The sequence below is a fragment of the Ovis canadensis genome, chromosome 4, assembly GCF_042477335.2.
Source record: "Ovis canadensis isolate MfBH-ARS-UI-01 breed Bighorn chromosome 4, ARS-UI_OviCan_v2, whole genome shotgun sequence".
Taxonomy (NCBI): Eukaryota; Metazoa; Chordata; class Mammalia; order Artiodactyla; family Bovidae; genus Ovis; species Ovis canadensis.
Window position 1 is genome coordinate 20567870 of NC_091248.1, and position 17451 is coordinate 20585320.

Consider the following 17451-nt stretch of genomic DNA (forward strand, 5'->3'; position numbering starts at 1 on the left):
TGTCGTCATTTATGCGGGCTCTGAGCCCAGCATGATGAGAAGGCTCATGCCTGGCAGGGTGTGGGTCCTCCAGCATTCTTCTGTATTCACATTACTTCAGTGAGCACGGCTTCCTATAAAGTCACTGGCCTCTACCTATCACAGCTACAACATTCATTTGTGAGGGCTCACTACTATTCTTTTCTTTTAATAGCCACTTTTAAAAATTAAAATATAGTGATTTACAATGTTGTGTTAGCCTCAGGTATAGTAAAATTATTCAGTTTTATATTTCAGTTGCTTTTCCATTATAGGTTATTACAAGACATTGAGTATAGTTCCCTGGCATACAGTAGGTCCTTGCTGTTTATCTATTATGTAAATATAGTAACGTGTATTTGTTAATCCCAAAGTTCTAATATATCCCCCCTCCCCATCTCACTAATTTATCTTTCCTCCCTGCTTCCCTTTTGGTAACCAGAAGTTGTTTTCCATGTCCGTGAGCCTATTTCTGTTTTGTCAGTAAGTTCATCCCTTGCTCTTTCTTATTGGGTCTGTGAGCATTAAAACTATACCAAGTGTGGTGTCAGCATACTGACGATCGTAACAGAGCTGTGGGAAGTGAAAAATGTCACCATCTTCCCTGAGGGGATCCTCTGGGGGTCTAGATCCCCAGCGTTTCTGAGGAGCAATCTATAAACAATAATTTTCACAGATTATATATATATTGTGCTACATTTTGATCACACTTGTGTCACCAGATGCCACTCAGGAGATACATGATCACACCTCACACAGGGCCTTATTAAAGCCTGGAGTCAATCCCTATCTGGCTGCCGGCACCACCCCTCACTTCCCTCCCAGAAAACTTCTTTCATTCTGCTGCTTCAAGACTTCCTTTGCCTGGACTCATGCAGCCCCACAGAGCCTTCCATGCTGGGCTTCTTCCAGTAACTCTGACATGCCTGCGATTCCTGTATACATTATGGGGGCCAGGAGGACGTTCATTCTCATTGCTGAGTAATGTTCCTTTGTAGGGCTCTGCAGTAGCTTGTTTTCGTGCTTGCTTGCTAATGGACGTTTAGCATGTTGGCTGGCTTTTAGAATAAAAGCTGACATGAACATTTTTATACAAGTCTTTTTGTGGATACATGTTTCCATTTTTTCCCCCGTAGTATTGCTGTGTCTATAAGTGTGTGCATAGCTTTATAAGAAATTACCAAAGTGCTTTCACAAATGATTGTAAATATTGTACATTTCTACCAGCAGTAAGAGTGTACTTACTGTCCCATATCCTCGTCAACATTGATGTGATCCATTTTTAAAGCTTTAGCCACTCTAGTGGTGGTGAATCAGTGTGGTTTTCATTTGCTTTTGCAATGTTAGCTGTTACTATTAACTTAACTAAGCTGGATTCTTTTCACGTGCTTTCTTGGTTTTTGGTATATCTTACGTTTTGAGAACTGCTTGAAATTGCCCTTTCAAAACTGGTTATCTATCTCATTGAATTTCTGGAGTTTATACATTTTGGATACAATTCCCTTCATAAAAGTATTGTGAATGCTTTCTCCCATTTTCATTGTTTAAAATTTTTTTTAAAGCTTGCATTTTCAATAGTTTTTAACAATGACATGAAGATAAACTTTTAAAAGTTCATATGCTCATTTTTTTGAACCAAAGTCTCTTGAAGAACAGTAAATTTTTATGAATTCTGGCTTATCAAATTTATTCATTAGTGCTCTTTTTTTTTGGGTATGTGCTTTGTAAGACACCTTTGTCTACTCTGTGATTGAGAATAGTTTCTTCCATATTTTCTCCCAGATGCTTTACAGTTTTAGTTTTTATGTTCAGGTCAATATCATTTTGTGGTTTATCCAAGGTTGAGGTCAAGGTTTATTGATTTACTTTTCACACAGATATCTATTTTTTTCCAGCACTGTTGTTAAGACAAGTTTTCTTTCAGAATTATTGATAGAATAGTCAAAATTCTATCAACCACTGTATTTTTTGAACTTCTCATGCATTGGAGGAGGAAATGGCAACCCACTCCAGTGTTCTTGCTTGGAGAATCCCAGGGACAGAGGAGCCTGGTAGGCTGCCATCTCTGGGGTCGCACAGAATTGGACACGACTGAAGCAACTTAACAGCAGCAGCAGCAGTTTGTTGCATTATTAATACAAACATCCTTATGGCAACACCTATTGTGTCCTATTTAAATAACTTCACTCAATTCAGTTCAGTCACTCAGTCATGTCCGACTCTTTGTGACCCCATGAACCGCAGCATGCCAGGCCTCCCTGTCCATAACGAACACCCGGAGTTCACCCAAGCTCACGTCCATTGAATCGGTGATGTCATCCAACCACCTCATCCTCTGTCATCCCCTTCTCCTCCTGCCTTCAATCTTTCCCAGCATCAGGGTCTTTTCAAATGAGTCAGCTCTTTGCATCAGGTGGCCAAAGTATTGGAGTTTCAGCTTCACTGTCAGTCCTTCCAATGAACACCCAGGACTGATCTCCTTTAGGATTGACTGGTTGGATCTCCTTACAGTCCAAGGGACTCTCAAGAGTCTTCTCCAACACCACAGTTCAAAAGCATCAATTCTTCGGCTCTCAGCTTTCTTCACAGTCCAACTCTCACATCCATACCTGACTACTAGAAAAACCATAGCCTTGACTAGATGGACCTTTGTTGGCAAAGTAACGTCTCTGCTTTTGAATATCCTATCTAGGTTGATCATAACTTTCCTTCCAAGGAGTAAGTGTCTTTTAATTTCACGGCTGCAGTCACCATCTGCAGTGATTTTGGAGCCCCCCAAAATAAAGTCAGCCACTGTTGCCACTGTTTCCCCATTTATTTGCCATGAAGTAATGGGACCAGATGCCATGATCTTCGTTTTCTGAATGTTGAGTTTTAAGCCAACTTTTTCACTCTCCTCTTTCATTTTCATCATGAGGCTCTTTAGTTCTTCTTCACTTTCTGCCATAAGGGTGGTGTCATCTGCATATCTGAGGTTATTGATATTTCTCCCAGCAATCTTGATTCCAGCTTGTGCTTCTTCCAGCCCAGCATTTCTCATGATAACTTCTTAGGAAGCCTTGAAATCAATTAATGTCTTTCCAACCTTTAAAAATTTTTCTTAGCTTTAATAAGTCTTTTGAATTTTCATGTGAGTAATTGAATCAATGTGTCAGTTTCTATAGAAATGCTTGCTGGAGTGGTGTTGAGACTATAGATGCATTTGAGAAAAACTGACATCTTAGTAACATTGAGTTGCCTAATCCATGAACATAGTGTATTTCTAAATGTTTAGCTCTATTTTCTCCATAGAATTTTAATGTAAAAATACTGCACATACTTTCTTAAATTTATTATAAAAATATTTTCTGTTTTTAGATGCTATCAGAAATGATACTTTAAAATTTTATTTTCCAGTTGTTTATTGCTAGTATATATAGTAATGTAGTTGGTTTTTGTATATTGACCTTATATCTTATGACCAGGTTGTCATATTAGAATTATTAATTCTAATAATTATTCTAATATTATTTTTATTTTCTTAAGAATTTTCTATGGAGAAATGTCTATTTAGTTCTTTGGCCCATTTTTTGATTGGGTCGTTTATTTTTCTGGAATTGAGCTGCATAAGTTGCTTGTATATTTTTGAGATTAGTTGTTTGTCAGTTGCTTCATTTGCTATTATTTTCTCCCATTCAGAAGGCTGTCTTTTCACCTTGCTTATATTTTCCTTTGTTGTGCAGAAGCTTTTAATTTTAATTAGATCCCATTTGTTTATTTTTGCTTTTATTTCCAGCATTCTGGGAGGTGGATCATAGAGGATCCTGCTGTGATTTATGTCTGAGAGTGTTTTGCCTATGTTCTCCTCTAGGAATTTTATAGTTTCTGGCCTTATGTTGAGATCTTTAATCCGTTTTGAGTTTATTTTTGTGTGCGGTGTTAGAAAGTGATCTAGTTTCATTCTTTTACAAGTGGTTGACCAGTTTTCCCAGCACCACTTGTTAAAGAGATTGTCTGTACTCCACTGTATATTCTTGCCTCCTTTGTCAAAGATCACTCATTATTAGAGAAATGCAAATCAAAACCACAATGAGGTACCACTTCACACCAGTCAGAATGGCTGCGATCCAAAAATCTGCAAGCAATAAATGCTGGAGAGGGTGTGGAGAAAAGGGAACCCTCCTACACTATTGGTGGGAATGCAAACTAGTACAGCCACTATGGAGAACAGTGTGGAGATTCCTTAAGAAATTGCAAATAGAACTACCTTATGACCCAGCAATCCCACTGCTGGGCATACACACCGAGGAAACCAGAATTGAAAGAGACACATGTACCCCAATGTTCATCGCAGCACTGTTTATAATAGCCAGGACATGGAAACAGCCTAGATGTCCATCAGCAGATGAATGGATAAGAAAGCTGTGGTACATATACACAATGGAGTATTACTCAGCCATTAAAAAGAATTCATTTGAATCAGTTCTGATGAGATGGATGAAACTGGAGCTGATTATACAGAGTGAAGTAAGCCAGAAAGAAAAACACCAATACAGTATACTAACACATATATATGGAATTTAGAAAGATGGCAATGACGACCCTGTATGCAAGACAGGAAAAAAGACACAGATGTGTATAACGGACTTTTGGACTCAGAGGGAGAGGGAGAGGGTGGGATGATTTGGGAGAATGGCATTCTAACATGTATACTATCATGTAAGAATTGAATCGCCAGTCTATGTCTGACACAGGATACAGCATGCTTGGGGCTGGTGCATGGGGATGACCCAGAGAGATGTTATGGGGAGGGAGGTGGGAGGGGGGTTCATGTTTGGGAACGCATGTAAGAATTAAAGATTTTAAAATTAAAAATAAATAAATAAATAAATAAATAAATAAAAATCCCCCCCCCCAAAAAAAAGAATTTTCTAAGCAAAAATTATATGGGATTCAACAAAAGACAGTTTTAATTATTTTTTAGTTACTATGTTTTATTTTTTAATGTTTCTTTAGGGACCTCCAACAACATGTGGGAAAAATATTCAGAGCCTTGTCTCCAATTCTACATGGAAAGCATTAAAATTACATGATTGAATATAATGTTTAGGTTTTATTTATGGTTCATCTTTATTAGATTGAAGAAATTTCTATTTTTTCCTTTGCTGGTTGTTTTTATGATGAACAAGTGTTGAATTTTGTTTATCTAATTTATGTGTCTGTTAACCTTCGTATATGATTTTCACCTAATGTGAGAATTACATTGCTTGATTTTTGAATGTTGGACAAATATTACATTTCTGGGATAAACCCAACAAGGTTAGGATGCTCATTTCAATTTTATAATGTTTAATGAGGACTTTTATGTACATTTTCAAGGGAAATATTGATTTACATTGTTTCTTCTAAGATCTCTATCAGGTTTTGCTCTTATGTAATGCTGGCCTCACAGAAGAAATTGGGAAGCATTTTCTCAATCTTGCTTTTCTGAAAGCATTTAAGATTCATACAGTTTCTTCATTTAATGTTTAATAGAACTCACCAGTGAAGCCATCCATGCTTGAGGGTTCCATATTGTTGGAGGAAGTCATCGAGAGGACATGACTGCTGGACCAGGGTAACTGGTGGTTCCTCAACTCCACCCTTCCTCCTGTTCTTAGAAGGTGTGATCTGCTTGTCTTCCCCAGGGTAGAAGCTGCTGGAGGACACAGCCTTGAGATAGTAGAGTATTGTTGAGACCACTCGGATGATACATGTGACTGAATCCAGGTATGTCCTCTCTGTAAACTTTCAAGATTCTGGGGGGCAGGTGCTGAGAGCTACTCATCTTGAGGTGCCCATGAGAAGCCTCATATGTAAGTCCCCTGCTTACTGAGCCTGCTACTTTCCCATCTGGAGAGTCTGCCTCTTTCTTTGTTTTCTCCCTGCCCTCTGAGTGTGAAGACCACGTTCAGATCTCACCTGGGAAGGTTCTGAGGTTGCAAACCAACACTGTGAGTAGAACTTCAGTGATAAATTCTACTTGCAAAATAAATATATCACAGCTAATGTTTCTAGTTTGTGCCTCTTCGGTAAGATATTTTCAAGACATTTGGTAATTTTATCTAAGTTGTCAAATTTTGGCAGAATGTTATTCATACTATGCCTCTGTCATCCTGTTAATGCTGAAGCCATTCAATCTTAGTTGTCTCTCCAATTTCATTCTTCTAGCTTGTGTTTTCGTTCTGTTTCCTTGAAATTTTCATCTTTTCAAAAAACAATGTTGGGATCTGTTGATGTGTTCTATAGTTTATCTTCCGTTTCACTGGCTATGTTGTGTTCTGCTCTTTTCTCTAGTGTTTGAATATTAGAAGCTTAGGTAATTAATTTTATATTCTTCTAGTAAAATATAACCATTTAAAGCTACTAATTTTACTCTGAAGAACACTATATCTATATCTTATATATGTTGATATGTTAACTTCTTACTGTTAAGTTCAAAATATTTTAAAATTTTTCTGGAGATTTTTTCTTTGATCTAGTTCTTATTTGAAATCTTCCACAATACACCAAATATTTTGAAAGCTTCTAATTGTTATTACTGACCTTGAATTGTCAGTAATGACAATGTAATTGTCATTGACCTAGTAATTGTTATTACAATGACCTAGTAACTATTATTAATGGCCTTGAATTTTAATTTAATTTGAATGTCAGAGAACCTAATACTTAGGACTTAAGTATTGTGAAATGTACTGAGACTTGTTTCATGGCCCAGTATGTTATCTGCCTTGATCAATAGTCTTAGAGCTCTAGAAAACCGGACAAGGCAATGGCACCCCACTCCAGTACTCTTGCCTGGAAAATCCCATGGATGGAGGAGCCTGGTAGGCTGCAGTCTTTTCACTGCACTTTCACTTTTCACTTTCATGCATTGGAGAAGGAAATGGCAACCCACTCCAGTGTTCTCACCTGGAGAATCCCAGGGATGGGGAAGCCTGGTGGACTGCTGTCTATGGGGTCGCACAGAATCGGACACGACTGAAGCGACTTAGCAGCAGCAGCTCTAGAAAACACTATGTATTCTGAAGTTATTAGGCGTAGTGTTTTACAAATGTCAGTTATGTCAAGTTGGTTGATAATATTATTCATATCTCTATATTCTTAGTGCCTTTTTTGTTTATATTGCCTATCATTTACTGAGAGTTAGCAAGACTGAATTTCAGACCCCCACCCCCAACCAGTCCCTCCCATTAGGAAGCTTGCACAAGCTGCTTATCCTCATCCATCAGAGGGCAGACAGAATGAAAACCACAATCACAGAAAACTAACCAAACTGATCACATGGACCACAACCTTGCCTAATTCAATGAAACTATGAGCCATGCCATGTAGGGCCACCCAAGATGGATGGGCCATTGTAGAGCATTCTGACAAAACATGGACCTCTGGAGAAGGGAATGGCAAACTTCAGCATTCTTGCCTTGAGAACCCCATGAACAGTATGAAAAGGCAAAAATGTAGGACACTGAAAGATGAACTCCACTGGTTAGTAGATGTACAATATGCTACTGGAGAAGAGTCGAGAAATGGCTCCATAAGGAATGGAGAGGACATGATGCCCAGCTGTGGTTGTGTCTAGTGGTGAATGTAAAGTCTGATGCTATGAAGAATAACACATAGGAATTTAGAATGTTAGGTCCATGAATCAAGGGAAATGGGAAGTGGTCAAACTAGGGGGATGGCAAGAGTAAATGTCAACATTTTAGGAATCAGTGAACTAAGATGGACTGAAATGTGTGACCTTAATTCAGATGAACATTATATCTACCACTGTGGGCAAGAAGAAATGGAATAGACCTCATAGTCAACAAAAGAGTCTGAAATGCAGTTCTTGGGTGCAGTCTGAAAAACTACAGAATGATCTTGGTTCATTTCCAAGGCAAATCATTCAATATTACAGTACTCCAAATCTATGACACAACCATTAATGCTGAAGAAGCTGAAGTTGAACGGTTCTGTGAAGACCAAAAAGATAGTCTAGAACTAACACCAAAAAAAGTGTCCTTTTCATCATAGGGGACTGAAATGCAAAAGTAGAAAGTCAAGAGATACCTGGAGTAACAGGCAAGTTTGGCCTTGAAGTACAAAATGAAGCAGGGCAAAGGCTAATAGAGTTTTGCTAAGAGAACACACTGGTCATAGCAAACACCAGATGGACATGGACATCACCAGATTGTCAGTACTGAAATCAGATTGGTTATATTCTTTGCAGCCGAAGATGGAGAAGCTCTATACAGTCAGCAAAAACAAGACCTGGAGCTGACTGTAGCTCAAATCATGTACTCCTTATTGCAAAATTCAGACTTAAATTGAAGAAAGTAGGGAGAACCACTAGGCCATTCAGGTATGACCTTAGTTCAGTCCCTTATGATTATACAGTGGAAGTGACAAATAAATTCAAGGGATTAGATCTGACAGAGTGCCTGAAGAACTATGGATGGAGTTCTGTTACACTGTCCAGGAGGTGGTGATCAAAACCATCCCCTGGGGCGGGGGGGAATGCAACAAGGGAGAATGGTCATCTGTGCAGGCCTTATAAAGAGCTGAGAAAAGAGGAGAAGTGAAAGGAAAAGGAGAAAAGGAAAGATACACCCATGTGAATGCAGAGTTCCAAAGAATAGCGAAGAGAGACAAGAAACCCTTCTTAACTGAACAATGCAAAGAAATAGGGGAAAAGAGTAGAATGGGAAAAACTAGAGATCTCTTCAAGAAAAGTAGAGATACCATGGAAACATTTCATGTAGAGATAAGAACAATAGAGGACAGAAACAGTATGGACCTAACAGAAGAAGAAGATATTAATAAGAGGCGGCAAAATACACAGAAGGACTGTACAGAAAAGGTCTCAATGAACTATATAACCACAGTGCTGTGGTCACTCACCTAGAGTCAGACATCCAGAAATGTGATGTCAAGTGGGCCTTAGGAAGCATCACTATGAACAAAGCTAGTGGAGGTGATCGAATTCCACCTGAGCTATTTCAAATCTTAATAGACGATGTTGTAAAAGTGCTGCACTCAATATGCCAGCAAATTTGGAAAACTCAGCAATGGCCGCAGGATTGGAAAAGGTCAGTTTTCATCCCAATTTCAAAGAATGGCAATGCCAAAGAATGTTCAAACTCTCATACAATTGTGCTCATTTCACGTTTTAGCAAGGTAATGCTCAAAATCCTTCAAGCTAGACTTCAGCAGTGCATGAACTGAGAACTTCCAGATATACAATCTCAATGTAGGAAAGGCAAAGAAACCAGAGATCAAATTGCCAACATCCTTTGGTTCATGGAAATAGCAAGGGATTCCAGAGGAACATCTGCTTCTTCTTCAGTGACTATGCTAAAGCCTTTGGCTGTGTGGATCACAACACACTGTGGAAAATTCTTAAAGAGATGGAAATACAAGATCACCTTACTGTCCTCCTGAGAAATCTGTATGCAGGTCAAGAAGCAACAGTTAGACCCGGACATGGAAAAATGGACTGATTCAAAACTGGGAAAGGAGTAGGTCAAGGCTATGTATTGTTACCCTGCCTATTTAACTTATATGCAGAGTACATACATCATGTGAAATGCAGAGCTGGGTAAAACAGAAGCTAAAATCAAGATTGCTGGGAGAAATATCAACAGCCTCAGATATGCACATGATACCACCCTTTTGGCAGAAAGTGAAGAGGAACTGAAGAGCCTCATGATGAAAGTGAAAGAGGAGAGTGAAAAAGCTGGCTGTAAACTCAACATTCAGAAAACTAACATCATGGCATCTGATCCCATCACTTCATGGCAAATAGATGGGGCAAGAATGGAAACAGTGACAGACTTTATTTTTTGGGCTCCAATATCACTGCAGATGGTGAATGCAGTCCTGAAAATAAAAGATGCTTGCTCCTTGGTAGAAAAGCTATGACAGAGACAACACTTTGCTGACAAAGGTCTGTATAGTCAAAGCTATGGTTTTTCCAGGAGTCATGTAGAATGTGAGAGCTGGACCATAAAGAAGGCTGAGTGCTGAAGAACTGATACTTTTAAACTGCGGCGCTGAAGAAGATACTTGAGAGTTCTTTGGACAGCAAGGAGATCAATCAGTCAATCCTAAAGCAAATCAACCCTGAATATACTTTGGAAGGACTGATGTTGAAGCTGAAGCTCCCATACTTTGGCCTCATGGAAAGAACTGACTCATTGGAAAAAAACCCCCTGATGCTGGGAAAGGTTGAAGGCAGGAGGAGAATGGGTGGACAGAGGATGAGATGATTAAATGCCATCACTGACTCAATGGATGTGAGTTTGATCAAACTGTGGGAGATACTGAAGGACAGGAAGACTGGTGTGCTGCAGTCCATGGGGCTGCAAAGAGTCAGACACGACTGAACTACTGAACAATAGCAACCATTTGTATGGTGTATCTACGTCTGTTTTTGCAATCTTTCTATATACTTTACTATTTAACATTCATCTCTTGGGACCAGCATAAAGATGGGCCAGACCAACCTTGCCATTCTGAGGCATAAACAATTGTGTCCCTTCTTTATGGCTTTTTAAATGAAAAATTCTGCCTTTTATTTAAAGAAAGTGAAAGTCACTCAGTCATGTCCGACTCTTTGCAACCCCGTGGACTACACAGTCCATGGAATTCTCTAGGCCAGAATACTGAAGTGGATAGCCTTTCCCTTAAGTTTATTGCAATTATTCACGTGATCAGCTTTATGTTTGCTATCTGCGTGTCCTTTATTTTCATTGCTCCTTTCTTCCCTCTTTGTTGTTTTCTTGTGGGTTCATTAGGTATTTTACGTCATTTCATTGTGTCCCTTTTATTGACTATTAGGTACGTGTTTTTGTATTACTTTTGTCATGGTTGCTATAGGGATTACAATGACTATCCTTAACTTGAAATTCCAGCTTGATTAATATTGGAGTACTCTATGTGTAAGGTAAGAATTTACAACAATATAATTATATTTGAGTTGGTGATGGACAGGGAGGCCTGGCATGCTGTGATTCATGGGTTCACAACTGAACGACTGAACTAAATTGAATTCTATTCGCACCCTGTCCTATTTTTCATGCTACCGTTGTTAGACATTTTGCTTCTCCATATGATATAAACCCAAATATAATTAATTAATGTATGTAAAATATGTTCAGTTCAGTTCAGTCGCTCAGTTGTGTCCGACTCTTTGCGACCCCATGAATCGCAGCACGCCAGGCCTCCCTGTCCATCACCAACTCCTGGAGTTCACCCAAACCCATATCCATTGAGTCGATGATGCCATCCAGCCATCTCATCCTCTGTCTTCCCCTTCTCCTCCTGCCCCCAATCCCTACCAGCATTAGGGTCTTTTCAAATGAGTCAACTCTTCGCATGATGTGGCCAAAGTATTGGAGTTTCAGCTTCAACATCAGTCCTTCCAATGAACACCCAGGACTGATCTCCTTTAGGATGGACTGGTTAGATCTCCTTGCAGTCCAAGGGACTCTCAAGAGTCTTCTCCGACACCACAGTTCAAAAGCATCAATTCTTCAGCACTCAGCTTTCTTCACAGTCCAACTCTCACATCTGTACATGACCACTGGAAAAACCATAGCCTTGACTAGATGGACCTTTGTTGGCAAAGTAATGTCTCTGCTTTTGAATATGCTATCTAGGTTGGTCATAACTTTCCGTGTGTGTGTGTGTGTGTGTGTGTGTACACAGACATATATATATATATATATATATATATATATATATATATATATATTGCTTTGAACAGTCACAAACTTCTTTAATGAGGAAAGAAATAAAACAATATTTCTATTTGCTCACATTCTCATTCTTTCTAGTGCTCCTCCTTTCTTCTAAACATAGAATTTTCCATCTGGTATCCATTTTTAGTTTCTTTCTAACTTGAAAAACTTCCTTTAGCTTGTCTTATCTGCTGGCAATAAAAATCCCTCAGCTTTCATTTATCTGAACATTTCGTCTTTATTTTAGAAAATTTTTATCACTGGATATTAAATGCTAAACTGATAGATTTTTATTTTCCCTGGAAATTTCAAAGATGTTGTTTCAGTATTTTTGATCTTCCATTGTTTTGAATGCAAAGTCTATTATTTTTCAAACATTGTTTACCTGTATCTAATATGACTTTTTCCTTGGCTTCTTTAAAGTTTTTCTATATGTGCTTTTAAGTAATTTAACTCTGTTGTTCCTAGGTGTCATTTCATTTATACTTCTATTTAAAGATTTCAGAGCTTTCTATATCTCTGGGTTACTGTTTTTGATTAAGTTTTTTAAAAAAATTGGTCAAGATCAGAAAACCAATTTTCTTTCCTCTTTCTCTCCTCTTCTTTTCTCCTCCTGTGAAACGATGCCTTAGCCCTTGATCTCTAGGACAATCTGTAGTCTTGTCCTTTTAGATTTCTTTGCATTCACAGCACCTCAATGATTCATTAAAACACTTTCTTATGATTTTTGATTGATATAATAGGTCTGATTTTTTTTACATCCTTCTAAATACTAAGTGAAGTGGAACCTACTCATCTGATTTTAAAAATTATTTGATGAATGAAAATTAACTGAAAATCAATGAAACAAATACAAAAACCTCAACGTCTATATGCAACATCTATGAGTTTTCAGGATCCTCAGGTGTCACATTGGAAAAAATATTATTTGAATCAATCACATCTCCCTGGGAAGTGAAGTTAATGAGGAACTTTTCCTCACCTTGGAAGCCTCTATGTAGAATATTGGAAGAGTCAGCAGAAAGCCCTCTTATTTAACCCATAAAACTGAGAGCCAGATCCTCCTCAGAGCCAGAGCTAGAGTCTGAGCTAAAGAGTCAGGCTTCTTATTCCTGGATTCTTTCCTCTTGGAATTGCCAGACAAACATGTAAAATACCTTATGAGATATACTGTATCAAAAATATTGTATATTGTTTATCAGAAAGTCAAATTTAGCTGAGAATCCTGCATTTTTGTTTGCTAAACCTGACAACCCCATTTCCATTGATTGCATAATGCTGACTTTTTGTGTTAAGAGTTTCTATAAGAAGACATGATAATGACAGCTTTCCCTGTTTTCCAAGTCAAAAGGTAAAAATAAATGCCTATTTTAACATTCTGCTCCTCTCTGTGATCAGAGCTTTGCTGGTAGAGATTTTGACATTTAGTGAAGTCACTTTATGGTCCTGAGTTCTGGGGAAAGAATCCAAGCAAATGTTTGTGGAACTGAAGTTTCTTTTGTTATATTGTAACCTCCTTGAGGACAAGGACGCAGTCTTCTTATTGCTGTTTGAAAAGCATTTAATAAAAAATTAAACTTGCTCATTTAAGAACATTTGGAGAATTAAAACAATGCCTAGGAAAGCAGTAAACACTGATTAGACCACTCGAGAAAAGCTTCTTCACATCTTGACCCATTCCTTTCCCTCTTTATACAGACAGAAGAAGGGTGTGTGTATATAATTTTAGAATCACTGTGTCTCAGACTCCAGCAGTCGGCCTGTGAGCAAAGTTATATGCCTATATACAGAAACAGTTTCCTGTCGTAGCCTGCAAGGTAACTTTTAAATGCTGACTACATACACACAGATGCAATTCTTAAGGCTTAAGATTACTCTGCCTTTTGTGTCTTAGCAATTGTTTTTTCTTTCATTTTTTTAAAATTTGGAGGTGGTTAGTTTTTGCATATTTTTTGTACTTATTTTTTATTGAAGTACGGTTGATATAATGTGTTCATTTCAGGTGTGTGGCAAAGTGATTCAGTTTTATACATATATATTTATTTATATTCCTTTTCCAATTGTTTTTCCATATAGGTTATTACAACATATTGAATATAGTTCCCTGTGCTATACAGTAGGTCCTTGTTGGTCGTTCATTTTATACACACTAGTGAGTATCTGTTGATACCAACCTCCTAATTTACCCCGCCCCCTCTTTGGTAACCATAAGTTTGTTTTCTATGTCTGTAAGTCTGTTTCTATTTTTCTAAGTGCTAGCCTTTTATTAAATATTTTTAACATTTTAAAATGTATTAAATATTTATTTTTATTATTATTTTTTTTGTCAGAATCCCCAAGCATGATCCCCTACTGGGGATCAAACTCTTGCCCCTGCTATGGAAGTGCAGAGTCTTAACCATTGCAGTGCAAGAGAAGTCCTTGTTTCTGTTTTGTGAAAGTGGAAGTGTTAGTCTGACTCTTTGCGACCCCAGGGACTGTAGCCACCAGCCTCCCCTGACCATGGGATTCTCCAGGGAAGACTACTGGAGTGGACAGCCATTCCTTTCTTCAGGGGATCTCCCCAACCCGGGGATGGAACCCAGGTCTCCTGCATTGCAGGCAGATTCTTTACCACTGTGCCACCAAGAAAGCCACATGTTTCTGTTTTATAAATAAATTCATCTGTATCATTTTTTTAGATTCCTCATATAAGCTATATAATATGATAGTTGTCTTTTCTGTTACCCTAGATCCCTTGCTTCTCCAAATAATACAGGCAACCTTGTACCTCCCAGTTAGAATCTCCCTGATCCCTCCTTGCAGAAACCTACCTGTTTCCATTGTAGCAGCTACTTGCTTGCTTGTTTGCGGCTTTGAGTCCAGCCATTAGCTGTCTTTCCCATCCCCCTGACCTCGTTCTTGGCTGTGTCCATCCAGTGCCAAAGCGGGCTGGAGACATCTAGAGTGGCAGCCACCCCATAACTGAAGAAACCTTAAAACTGATCCCAAGGAGGAAGATGTTGGAATTCTTAGAGGTAGGCTTAGGCCTTCTCAACAGTCTAGCTTTTGATTCCCTTTATTAGAGGATGAATGTTGTCTACAAATATGTTCCTGCAGTGACAAATAGTAACTGCAGGAGCCGTATGGTCCTCTGAATGGTTAGTATGTGCATAGAGCATTTCTATTATAACATGATACTTCAAATTAATATCTTTAGTTGATAGGTGGCCCTGGATATGTCTTTGCTTTGAAAAAACCCATCCTGAAAAAGCTAATCTCTCCACAGATCATGGACGTTGGGGAACCATAGCACAGAAACTAAAGGAGGCCCTTGCTTTCAAAAATAGGTGCTCCTGTGGGTGGGAAATAGAGCTTAAATGTCAGGAGTCTTGATTACCAGGGAGTCCTGTTTGATATTCCCCCAATTTTTTCTTCAAATATAAATTCTCAAGAAGGCTTCCAAGTCTCACAAATCCACCTGCTTTGGGGAACTGAGCAAAGTCATTTCCATACTTGGTCTCAAACTCACTGAATAAATATTTCTCCACCTGCCAAGTGTCTGGAGCTTGGCCATCTTCCTCTCCTGCTGCAAATCTCCCCCAGCCTTCAAAAATGTCTTGTCCCTGAATGCCCAGCTCTTTCAGAGGCTCACAGCAGAGCTCTTGGGGCTGTAGGTGACACATAGATTTCAGCTATGCCTTTTCCTTCCCAGAACAAAAATTCCCCATGGACGGTGAGAAGACCAGGCCCTGGAATGGTCAGTACACGTCTGCGTGCTCCCTGCTCAGGTGCTCGGGGTTTGGCTGCAGATTTTCCCAAGTCCAGCTTACTCGAAACAGTCTGGAGTAATGTAAATCATGATTTAAGCAGGGTCCCCCTTCTTCCCTGAATGGGGCTTCCTGGGTAGCTCAGCTGGTAAAGAATCCACCTGTAATGCAGGAGACCTCGGTTGATTCCTAGATTGGAAAGTTCCTCTGGAGAAGGGATAGGCTGCCCATTCTAGTATTCTTGGGCTTCCCTGGTGGGTCAGATGGTAAAGAATCCATCTGCAATATGGGAGACCTGAGTTCAATCCCTGGGTTGGGAAGATTCCCTGGAGGAGGGCATGGCAACCCACTCTAGTATTCTTACCTGGAGAATCCCCATGGACTGAGGAGTCTGGAGGGCAGCAGTCCATGGGATTGCAGACACGACTGAGTGACTAAGCAGAGCACAGTACAGCCCCTTCTTCCTTGGATACCATGTACCCTGGAGACTCTGGGCCTCTCTCAGACGGCTGTTTGAAGTGTGGCTGACATAATGGGAAAGAGGTTCTGCTAGTATTTTGTGGCTTGTAAGAGGGCCTCTTTTCCAGACAGCAGAGTTGAGAGGAAGCATCAGTTAGTGGTCCAAGCCTGTCAGCTGGACTGGATCTTCCTATTGCTTCTTTTTCTTCCTCTTTTCATCTTTAGCTTCAGATCTCCTCTGGGACTCCTCCATCAACTTGGACCTTCCTTTCATTGAGAAGCTCATTTCAGGTGACTGCCTGCACTTAAATCACTTTCAGGGTAGCAGTGATGGGATTGAAATAGTCTTTAGAAGCTAATGCATTTCTATCACTTCTTATCTGTTGATTGGAGGACAAATTTGATGATCTTCAGTATTTGCAAAACTCAATTGGTGGGTAATGAGGTTATGTGATTTGTGCATGCATGCTAAGTCACTTCAGTCATATCCGACTCTTTGCGACCCTATGGACTGGAGCCAATCAAGCTCCTCTGTCCATGGGATTCTCCAGGCAAGAATACTGCAGTGGATTGCCATGCCCTCCTCCAGGGGATCTTTCTTACCCAGGGATGGAACCCATGTCTCCTATGTCTCATGCATTGTCAGCTGGGCTCTTTACCACTAACACTGCCTGGGAAGACTTTTCCCACAAGAGGAAGTCATTTGCAAGGGCCCTAAGGTACTCCTCCTCTTCCATTCTGTCCAGTAAACCTCCTGGGCAATTGCAAGTTTTATTTGTGGAGCTTCTGATGAATTCATTGTCAGCTCTGATCTGGTGACCACCAAGCCCCTCCTTCCCACTCAGCCTAGAGCTGGTGTTGCCCTCAGAGCCCCAGGCTTTGGCCTCTCTCTCCTGCCCTGCCTTCTGCTCAGGCTGTTCTCTCATCATTGGGAACTTTCCCAGTCAATTTGGGCCTGACAATCATCACTGTGAAGCACCCAATAAAATGCCATCTTTTCTAGAAAAACCTCCCTTCAGTCTCCCAGTGGGGCATAGCTGAAGTGTCTGTACAATCATGATGCTTTTCTATACCCATCTCACCCTCCATAAATGTTTCCTCTGGCTCAGATGGTAAAGAATCTGCCTGCAATGAAAGAGACCTAGGTTCAGTCCCTTGGTGGGGAAGGTTACCTGGAGAAGGGAACTGCAACTCACTCCAGTATTTTTGCCTGGAGAATCCCATGGACAGAGGAGCCTGGCAGGCTACAGTTCATGGGGTCCCAAGAATCAGACATGACTCAGTGACTAACACTTTCACATTTCACCTGTTATGTAGCTTGTTGAATAAATGTTTCTCTGAAGAAATTGATTCTGTAGCTCTTACATAGTAAGAGCTCTTACACTCTGAGGTCAGAATCCCCTTCTGTTTCATCTTTATTTCTTTGTTTCACAGAGGATCACCATGTGTGCAGAATACTCACTGCAAATGATTTTTAGTAA

At 39.6% G+C, this 17451-nt stretch overlaps 1 long non-coding RNA gene across 1 annotated transcript in view; it reads left to right on the forward strand.

Annotated features, from left to right (window-relative positions):
* LOC138439092 (uncharacterized) overlaps positions 1-17451 on the forward strand; it is a 55827-nt gene that overhangs the window by 13474 nt on the left and 24902 nt on the right. The window contains exon 2 of the long non-coding RNA XR_011256567.1: positions 5685-5766. This is a non-coding gene — a long non-coding RNA (uncharacterized lncRNA). The remainder of the gene's footprint in view (positions 1-5684; positions 5767-17451) is intronic.